Source organism: Peromyscus eremicus, chromosome 14 (genome assembly GCF_949786415.1).
Source record: "Peromyscus eremicus chromosome 14, PerEre_H2_v1, whole genome shotgun sequence".
Taxonomy (NCBI): Eukaryota; Metazoa; Chordata; class Mammalia; order Rodentia; family Cricetidae; genus Peromyscus; species Peromyscus eremicus.
This window is the reverse complement of record NC_081430.1, coordinates 42,808,261-42,818,034: the sequence shown is the minus strand read 5'-3', so window position 1 is coordinate 42,818,034 and position 9,774 is coordinate 42,808,261. Positions and strand designations below refer to the sequence as shown.

At 35.1% G+C, this 9,774-nt stretch overlaps 1 long non-coding RNA gene across 1 annotated transcript; it reads left to right on the top strand.

Annotated features, from left to right (window-relative positions):
• The first annotated feature begins 4,638 nt into the window (after positions 1 to 4,638).
• LOC131924042 (uncharacterized) lies at positions 4,639 to 6,696 on the top strand. Its single transcript, XR_009382762.1, has 3 exons — positions 4,639 to 4,739; positions 5,631 to 5,653; positions 6,538 to 6,696. It is a non-coding gene; the product is annotated as an uncharacterized LOC131924042 (long non-coding RNA).
• The last annotated feature ends 3,078 nt before the right edge of the window (positions 6,697 to 9,774 follow it).

The window sequence follows — 9,774 nt, the reverse complement described above, 5'->3', positions numbered from 1 at the left end:
AACACTACAGTGAGGCTGATAAGTGAGTCTTTATTGTCAAAGCCCCAAACACCATTGCTAAATGTCCTGCTAGGACAACATAAGGAAATCATTTTACACATATTTATGTTCCTATTTCTGTCTTGACTTTATATTCAATGACATGCTCATTTTTAATATTTCGTGATTTTTCTTAAATTTTGTTTTTGTACATAATTTTCTTATCTTTTATCTTTCATTTTCGTATTCTATTAATTTTTGTATTCTCTCTCTCTCTCTCTCTTTTTCCTGTGTGTGTGTGTGTGTGTGTGTGTGTGTGTGTGTGTGTGTGCCAAGATGCTCCTATGGAGGTCAGAGGACAACTTACCGAGCTGGTTTCTCCTTTAGCTGTCTAATATAAGTATCAAACTTGGATTTGGTGAAAAGCTACTTTACCCACTGAGCCACCTTACCAGCTCCATTTTCTTGTTCTCAACAGCCACTCTACACTTTTCTTCCGATGCCACTACCCTTCTACCCAGACAGTTTTGAAAAATTTATTTTTTCTGTATATTTTCTACATAAGACCAGAAATACATTTTGTAATTGTCAAAAATAATATGGATCTTCATTCAGAATTAAGATTTATTTATTTATTTATTTTTATTTTTTATTTTTTTGGTTTTTCGAGACAGGCTTTCTCTGTGTAGCTTTGCGCCTTTCCTGGAACTCACTTGGTAGCCCAGGCTGGCCTCGAACTCACAGAGATCCGCCTGGCTCTGCCTCCCGAGTGCTGGGATTAAAGGCGTGCGCCACCACCACCCGGCTAGATTTATTTTTTTGAATAATATATCTCTTCATTGTTTGCAGCTATGCGTTCCAATCAGATATGTCAAATTAGGGGATATTATGTACATTACTATACCATTGTGCAGTGTTATGTCCAATATGTCTGTCTCCAAATATTTCCTTATTCGTTTGTAGAATTAATTTCCATTAATATCCCTATAGACACTCTCACAAACAGATGTGACTCTCTTGACCATTTAATTGTTATGCGTGTTTAGTTACTTTGCTTGCAGCCATTTAATTTCAATTATCTAGCTATTCTGTGACATTTTAAAAACAGATTTTAATTTGAAAATCATTTTATATCTATAGAAAAGGTATAAAATACTTAGAGAATTGGTAGACCTTAAATTCAATTTCTTTTTTTATTAATAGGTTATCTCAGTATAGGACACATCTTGTGATGAATAAATCAATAATAATAAACTTTTATTAATTATAATACTTATGCATATTCTTTAGAGTTCCTTGCTTCATAAAAAGATCTCTTTGTTTCTTAAAATCTTCATGATTACAGTTTTTTCTTATATTTACTTTGTTTTATGATTTTAAAAGGTTAGGGATCTCGGCTAACTTATTGTAAAATCTTCCCCCTGTTTACTTATATGATGCTCCTTCTAAGAAGTACAGAAGGATTGTGAATTAGCTGAAGACCACAGAGTGGGCAGTCTTATAGAGAACCTCCTATCAATAGTGTCTACTATCAGCAGGATTTATGAGTGTTTACTCTGACCTTGGTGCTCTGCATGGGGTAGTGTTTTCTCAGGCTTTTCCACTGTGAAATGTTTCATTTCTATCATATGGGTGTAAATGTCTTTATTTTATCACCATAATCTAGTATTTATCAAAACTGAACAAAAGTGTCTGGAACTTTTAAATTCAACATTTTGTCAAGAATATTGTGAGTTCCTAGAAAAAAAAAATCATCCTGAGTGAGGTAACCCAGACCCAGAAAGACAAGCATTGTATGTACTCAGTAATAAGTGGATATTAGATATAAAACAAAGGATAACAAGGCTACAATCCACAGCTCTAGAGAAAGTAGATAACAAGGAGGACCCTAAGAAAGACTTGAGGATCACCTTGGGAAGTGAAAATAGATGAGATCTCCTGGATAAACTGGGGGAAGGTGGAGGGGGTAGAGGGAAGGAGATGGGAACACCAGGGATAGGGACGGTCGAGTTGGGGGAGGGACAGAGTGGGAGAGCAATGAAAGAGATATCTTGATGGAAAGGACTGTTATAGAGTTAGGGAGAAACCAGCAGCCAGAGAAACTCCCAGAAATCCACAGGATGACCCAGCTAAGACTGCTAGTAATACTGGAGAGGGTGTGTTAATTGGCCTTTTCCTGTGATCAGAGTGGTTACTATCCTTATTGTCATCATAGAACCTTTATCCAGTAACTGATGGAAGCAGATGCAGAGATCCACAACCAAGCATTTGGCTGAGCTCCAGGAGTAGTTAAAGAGAGGGAGGAAGGATTGTAGGAGCCAGAGGGGTCAAGATTGTGGTGGGGAGACCCATAGTGACAGCTGACCCGAACTCGTGGGCCCTTACAAATTCTAGACTGACTGCATAGGAATGACTTAGACCCTCTGTATGTGGGTGACTGTGGTGTAGCTTGGTCTGTTTGTGGGTCCCCTAGCAGTGAGACCAGGAACTGTCCCTGGCACATGAGCTGGATTTTTGAAACCTATTTCCTGTGGTAGGATGCCTTGCTCAGTCTTGGCACATGGGGTGGGGAATTGGTCCTGCCTCAACTTGATATGCCACGCTTTATTGACTCCCATGGGAGCCCTTACATTTTCTGAGGAGTGGATGGTGGCGGGTTGTAAAAAAGAGGTGAGACAAGGGAACAGGAGTAGAGGGAGAGAAAACTGGTTGGTATGTAAAATAAATTTAAAAAAATAATAAAAAAAAGGTGCCTGGAGAGGGGGAGGGAAGAATATTGTGAGTTCTAAGCCACCCTTGGCTACACATCAAGTTCAGAGCCAGGGTGTGCTGCACATTGGAATGTCTTAAAGCATGAACAACAAATAGTAAAGGAGAAGAACCTGGCATATTTCTAGGCAAATTTACAGACCCTCTTGACATAATTTTCAATGTCAGTTTATGTTTTATATTTAAATTTAAAATTTTTTGTCTTTTTTCAAATCTTCCTCTTCAACAATTCTCTTGTTATCTTAACATTTCATTTTCTGATTATCAATAAATAATTCTCTTTTCTTTTTGATACTATTACTACTCATTCAGTAAACGGAGACCTAAAATATGAACATTTCACTATAACATCTCAATACCTGGATAAAACATAACTAAAAGCTGATGTCATTTCAGCTAACTGTATAAGATGCCTTTGCTATACATAGACTTCTGGCCACTAAGAACTCGACTAGAACAATTTTTCTCAACAATATTATCAAATACGCATAGGGTGATATTTATTGGCCATTCTAATAATTCAGGGAAAGATAAACCAGTGGTAATACTAATTAAAAGAAAAAAGAGTAAAATGGTGATTTCAGTAAAAGACATAGAAAAGGGAAGAAATATCAATAAGTTATTGGAAATTCAGAAATAGCATTATGTTTAATTTCCCACTTTGAAATACTCATGATTATTTAAAATATTTCTACAATATCACTATGGTCCAGTTTCGGCAAAGTCTATGATGTTCCTCACAGTCTCACAATTCTAATGCTTGGTCCTCAATAGGATATTACTTTGGAAGGTTCAGGAAATTAAAATATAGGGGAAGAGTCTAACTGGATGAAGTAGGATACTAGATCCTTGATTGATGCTGTTCCTGTCAAATGCCAGGTGCTATATTTTTTTCTTCTTAGTACACCAGGTAAGTCCCACACATTCCCACTAACATGAACTTCAGTTGAAATTCCTTGGACCAAGAAATTATTGACTGAAACCATAGAAATGGTGATAAAAATAAATTAATTTAGCCTTTCCACTGTTTTTGTCAAGTATTTGCATAACAGTTGTGAAAAGTGACCAATGCAAAGAGTTACATTGTAAAACACTACTGAATGACCTTCTTCCATACTATCTACAGAAGAAACCAAGATTCTGAATTACATTCATGTCTTTGTTAATACTTACATATTTTATCTACAACTTAAGTTTGCAGTATTGTTAAAGAATCTACAGTTTACTAGATCTTTTGTCTATTTAATATAAACATACACATTCTATCCGTGATATGTTTCATCAGAAAAGAAAATGATACAAATTTTGTAAGAAGAGAACTGAACCTCTAGAAAATTTGCCTATTGTCTCCTAAAATTTCTTTGAGCCAGTAACAATATTTATCACCTTACTCCTTCCTATGCTTATAATTTCATCCCTAGTATACCTTCAAAAAAAGAACCATAAAAACCAAACTATGAAAGAAGAAATGGAGCAGTGAAAATATTTCTGAAAATTTAGTATGTCAAGCATTATATCAAATATTGAAATCATTTCACACAGAGAAAGTTGTTAATATTACCCTCAATTTAGAATTGAGTCAGCTAAGGATTAGGTATGCTAAGTAGTTTGTCCTTAGCTAGTGAGTTCTTAAGTACAGCTCCAAAGGAACTAATTTTGGAGGCTACATAGTACCCAACATTTGTGCTCTGTAGGCAATAATTTTATTTTCAGTGTTTGTCACTTGCAATGAGCTTCTGCAGTCTTTACTCTTTATTCGCTTTCTCCCAGGTTCTTTTATCTAGGGTTGTCTCAGTCTACTAGGTTTGGGTCACAGGGCATTTTGGCTTTGATGAGATATTGATGTCTTCAAGCAATATAAACCATATTCTCCTATTGCACCTCCTTTACAGTGCATCACATGTGACTACACTAATGTCTGAATATCTTGATTAAAATCTCCAAAGCAGAGGAATGTTGGGATGGCACTGTTCGTCACAGAACATGGCATGGTAAAGAAGTATTTATGTTTATGCAATTGATTCATATTGCTATTTATTAAATACAAAATTAGCAAAACAAAATGAGAAAATATCCTTCAAACTGGAAGTATATGTAGAGTGTAATTCAATCTTCACTCATCATACCCAAAGCTAATGTCTTCCCAGACTTGAACAATTTTATTACAATAATACTTCATTAGATAATGTGGAAGGTCAACTGAACTATATTTTGACTTTTTTCTGTGATTACATCTGACTTATAGCATTTGTGATTCATTGCACATATTTTTGAGATCTGAATTCTAAAAGACAACCTATATATTTTCAATTATCTATAAAAAAGGCAAAAACATATTTATAAAATGAAATTTCAAATACTTAGAGAAAAATCTTTGGAAACAATAGACTGACTTTTGCAGTTCTGTCTAATTTAAGTAACCAAATTGCCCTTGGGGTGCTGTCTCTGCATCCCAAATCCTAGAATGGCATGCTTCCACCATGCCTTTCCAGCTTTCTAGCTTTCACATGGGTTCTGATAAACTGAATTACAACCTTCATGTCTTACATGGATAAGCATTAGCCACAGAGCTAGAGCATTAATTGTCATGCTTGTCTTAATCCTTTAATTATATGTAATTATGATCTGATCATTGCTTTTTTATATCACAAAGAAATATATGTCTCAAGTATGTACATGGAGATACCATTATGTAAAGAATAATGCAGATTTTATTTTATTATTCCACATTGAAATTTCTCATTAGGGATCAGAATTTTTATTACATTTTAGACTTGATAGTAAAAAAATGGCAATTATTTTTATTCATAACTTGAAGGAAATATTTCAAATAGAAAAAATATCTAAATGTAAACATGTTTATGATTTATTATATTTTTCAGCATTGAGAAACAGCTGTACTGAGGTAAGTTAAGCCTAAAGATTGAAAGTAAATATCTTTTCAGTAGATGTATGGGCATGGAGATAGATTTAAAGGTTAGCTGATTTGGATGCCTATCAGCTCATAGCTAGGAATGTGGGAGTATTGTGATAGATCTGTTTATCTTTTTCTGAATACAAAAGCTGATATCTCTGTTGGTGTGTATAGCATTGATAAAAGAGGAAAATTATAGGCTTTGAAAGACTTTGATCCTGAAGTAGAAATTTCGATTTATTTTCTTCTTACAGCGGAGAACATTTTTCTTTTGATTCCTCAGCTCTGTCTCCCTCCAAACCTCCCTCTCACTTCCTCCCTCTCTTCTTTGCCTGCTACACTAGGTAATGAAGCACAGCTAGAAATTCCTTTCAAAGAGTCAGGAATAGAAGTCTCTAAGTAGCGGAAATGAGCTAAGAATGCATCCCTTCTAGTCAGAAGTGATTCTTACAGTGCAAACATGGAAAGATCACACTCCTCATTCTGAGTTTGTCACACACACACACACACACACACACACACACAATCAGAGAGAGAGAAAGAGAGAGAGAGAGAGAGAGAGAGAGAGAGAGAGAGAGAGAGAGAGAGAGATATGCACACACAAACACACACACATACACACAAACACACACTTCTTTCATATTTTGGGTTGTAAGAGGCAGAATTATCCACAGTGAATGTTGTAGCTCTTACACAGCATCTTAGTCTAACACGAAAGGAAAATTTTCAATTTTATCACTAGCAAATGTAATATGTCCATAATCAAATGCACTGTGTTTGCCCTGAGTATAAGATATTGAATGATTAGATAACTCATAAAATAAAGAACCAAGCAAAATAAATGAGTGTGAATTATATTCTACTTGTATTTTCAGCACCTGCAAGATGACTCATGGGTAAAGCACTCACCACCAATCCTGTTGACCTGGACTGGATCCCTAGAACATAGAAGTTGAAAGAAGAAAAAAGACTCCTACAGATTGTTTTGTGTCCGCCACGTTCATGCTATGGCATGGCTGCTCTCACACCCATACACAGACAAATAATTAAAAAAAAAAAAAAAACAATGAAAGGAACATGTATTTTCATTAGCTATTATTTATTCTAGCCTCTAGGAAAAAACCTTAGTGTGTACGAACATGACAGTAATAATCATCATCCTTTAATTTGATATCTTTCCAGCATCTGGGGTGAAAAGCTTTCCATGAAAGGAAGGTTTAACAATTAAGAGATAGGAGAAACATCAAACAAACAAATTCATATAATGAAGAAAATATAGATACTCTCTTGAAAAAGACCTCATTATACAGTCTAAATACTGGGTAAATATATTTTTAGAGATGTTTGGAGAGCAGAGCAAGCCAGACTCCTATAGTGATAATGAATTAAACAATGAAAGGTTTTGGTTGGTTGGGTCTTCCTGATACTAGAAATATTTACCTGTTTTCAAAAATTGTATTCTACCTCTGAATCTTTGGAAAGAGGTGGTAAATAGCTCCAAGGAGGCACTGTCTTCAACATGCAACATCTCATTCACAACAACAATCATCTCAGAGAAACAGTGACAGAGCATGGACAAGACCTGAACAAATGTAAGCCAGAAAAAATCCCTGAATGAAGAGGGGGAGGTGGGCACAAAGCATCATCACTGAAAAGCCATTTGTAATTGATAGCTTCTTGGAGAAGGAATAACAATTTCCTCCGGTGGAGTGACACTGGGTATATCAACCACATTCTAGGACAGGCCTTGTTCTCAAGAGTAGTTGACCTGTGCAAAACTGACTCCTTGGTTTGTTTTTGTTTGTTGTTGTTGTTGTTGTTGTTGTTGGTGGTGGTGGTGGTGTGTGTGTGTGTGTGTGTGTGTGCGCGCGTGCTGTGCTGTGTTGTGTTCTGTTACAATTTTGTAGTTTTTGTCTCTTGATTATTGTTCAATTTTATTTTTGCTTTTGTTTTTCTTCATACAGAGAAAGAACATGAAGTTGAGTGGATAGGGAGGTGAGGAGAATTTGGAAGGATCGAGGTAGTAGAAAGATGACCAAAATATATTGTATAAAAATTTAAAAGTAAAATACAAAATGCAAAAATTAATATTTTAAAGCCATGAGTGAATATTGGTTATTTAAAGAAAATGCCGACACAGAAGCTTATCTTTGCCAAATGTTAAAATGTCCACTTTCTCACAACAATTTTCCTTCTCATTTCTGAAAAGGGAATGCAACCATGCCAAGTGTGATTTGTTTCATCTTTAGAGAAGAACTGACTAAACAAATCCATGACCTCAAACGACTGATTTTTAAGTCATGGCCTGTTGTTCGAATCTTAAATGGTCTTTTAATTAAAAATCCAGAGCCAGATATCAGGGTGAAAGCTGAAAGATCAGAGAAACAAAACAGCCAGCCACTAGTTCTTACCTCTACAAAATCCTCAGCCTAAAGAGAATGAGTGCCTGTTTTCTCATGCCTTATGTACCTTTTTCTGCCCTGCCATATTACTTCCTGGGATTAATGGTGTGTGTTCCCAGACAAAGGCATGAGATCTCAAGTGTTGGGCTTAAAGTTGTGTGACACCACTGCCTGACCTCTATGTCTAATCTAGTGGCTGTCTCCTCTGATACTCAAGCAAGTTTATTAGGGTGCATAATATATCACCAGATTTCCCCTTTTTTGTCTAAAATAATGAAAGAAGGTTATATCTATTATAAGAAAAACTATATATAAGTACAATGAGTATATATAATATATACAGTCAAGAATTACATTAACAATGTCCAGTCCATTAACAATTGATTCAGGTATTCAGAGATTCAGAGAAAACTCTCCATTATTTATCCTATTTTGGTGAGTCCAAAATGTACCTAATTTACTTTCTATTCTAACTTGTATTAATCAACAGAAAACTATCTTTTCATGTCTTTCAAACTTATACACCTTACACATCTTTAGTGAGTTTCTTTTCTGAATTCGTTGAAAAGGAAAACTATAACTATCTAATCTTCAACTTCCTCAGAGACCCAAGTAGGAAAGAATAAACAAATGACTTCCAAAAAATTGTGAGAAAGGACAGAAACAGCTGGCTGCCTGGACAGTCACTCAAGGTTCCTCTGCAACATTTGGGCATCCATCTTCAGCCTACAGGCTTAGCATAGCTGACAGACTTTTCTGTGAAGCAGGATTTTCTGAAGGGTCTTCCTGCCTTTTCTTGACAAGGTTTGGCACTCCTTAATTTTGTGCCCTGCTTGTTCATTTTGGACAGCATATTGTCAGCAGTTGAGGCAAGGGCATTTTTTCACCCAGTGGCTAATATTTGCCACAAAGAAAATAAACTCTATATGGAGTTTCGTCGATGCCCATCATCTTCTCTGAAGTATATTAGTGCTGTCAGGAGTAGACATCTCATTGTCATAAAAAAAATAATGTATGGTATTAAGACATCTTAAATGCCACATTCTGTAGATCTCTGAAATGACTTGTCTAGCTCTGTTTGACCTTGAAAACATACCTAACATGACTACAGCTTTGATTGTAATAGGTGTCTAACTATTAAATTTTATTTCTTTATGTCCTAATTAGTTGGTAATAATAACTTTCAAGGACTAGCAATTTGCATTACATTGTTAAATAAGCTGTATAGGCACACCACCTTGAACAAGAGTAGAAATATATATACAGTATTTTCTAACAAAATCAATCTCAAATTTGTATTAATTATCATAATTTGTACACAATTACAAAAATCCAATCCAATGTAAAATATTTAATACTAGTTGTAGCTTTTTAAAAGTAGATTCAATAATCTACCTTTTTATCTTATTATATTCATAGTCTCTTTTTTCTTTTAGAGTAGATTCAATGATCTTTCCTTTTATCCTATCATCTCTATCTTTTTCTGTAGAGTAGATTCAATAATCTACCTCTTATCTATACTCTTCTTTTCTTTTTTTTTTCATATAAGAAACCCTGAAACTAATCTTCTCATTTAGCTTTTATTTTTCTGACTGCTATCAATTAACAACTTGTAACCAACTATCCTAAAAGATGACAATTATCCATAACCCATTGAATGACCAAAAACCATCCACTCCACCTATTTGGAATGTGGACATCATGTTCTTA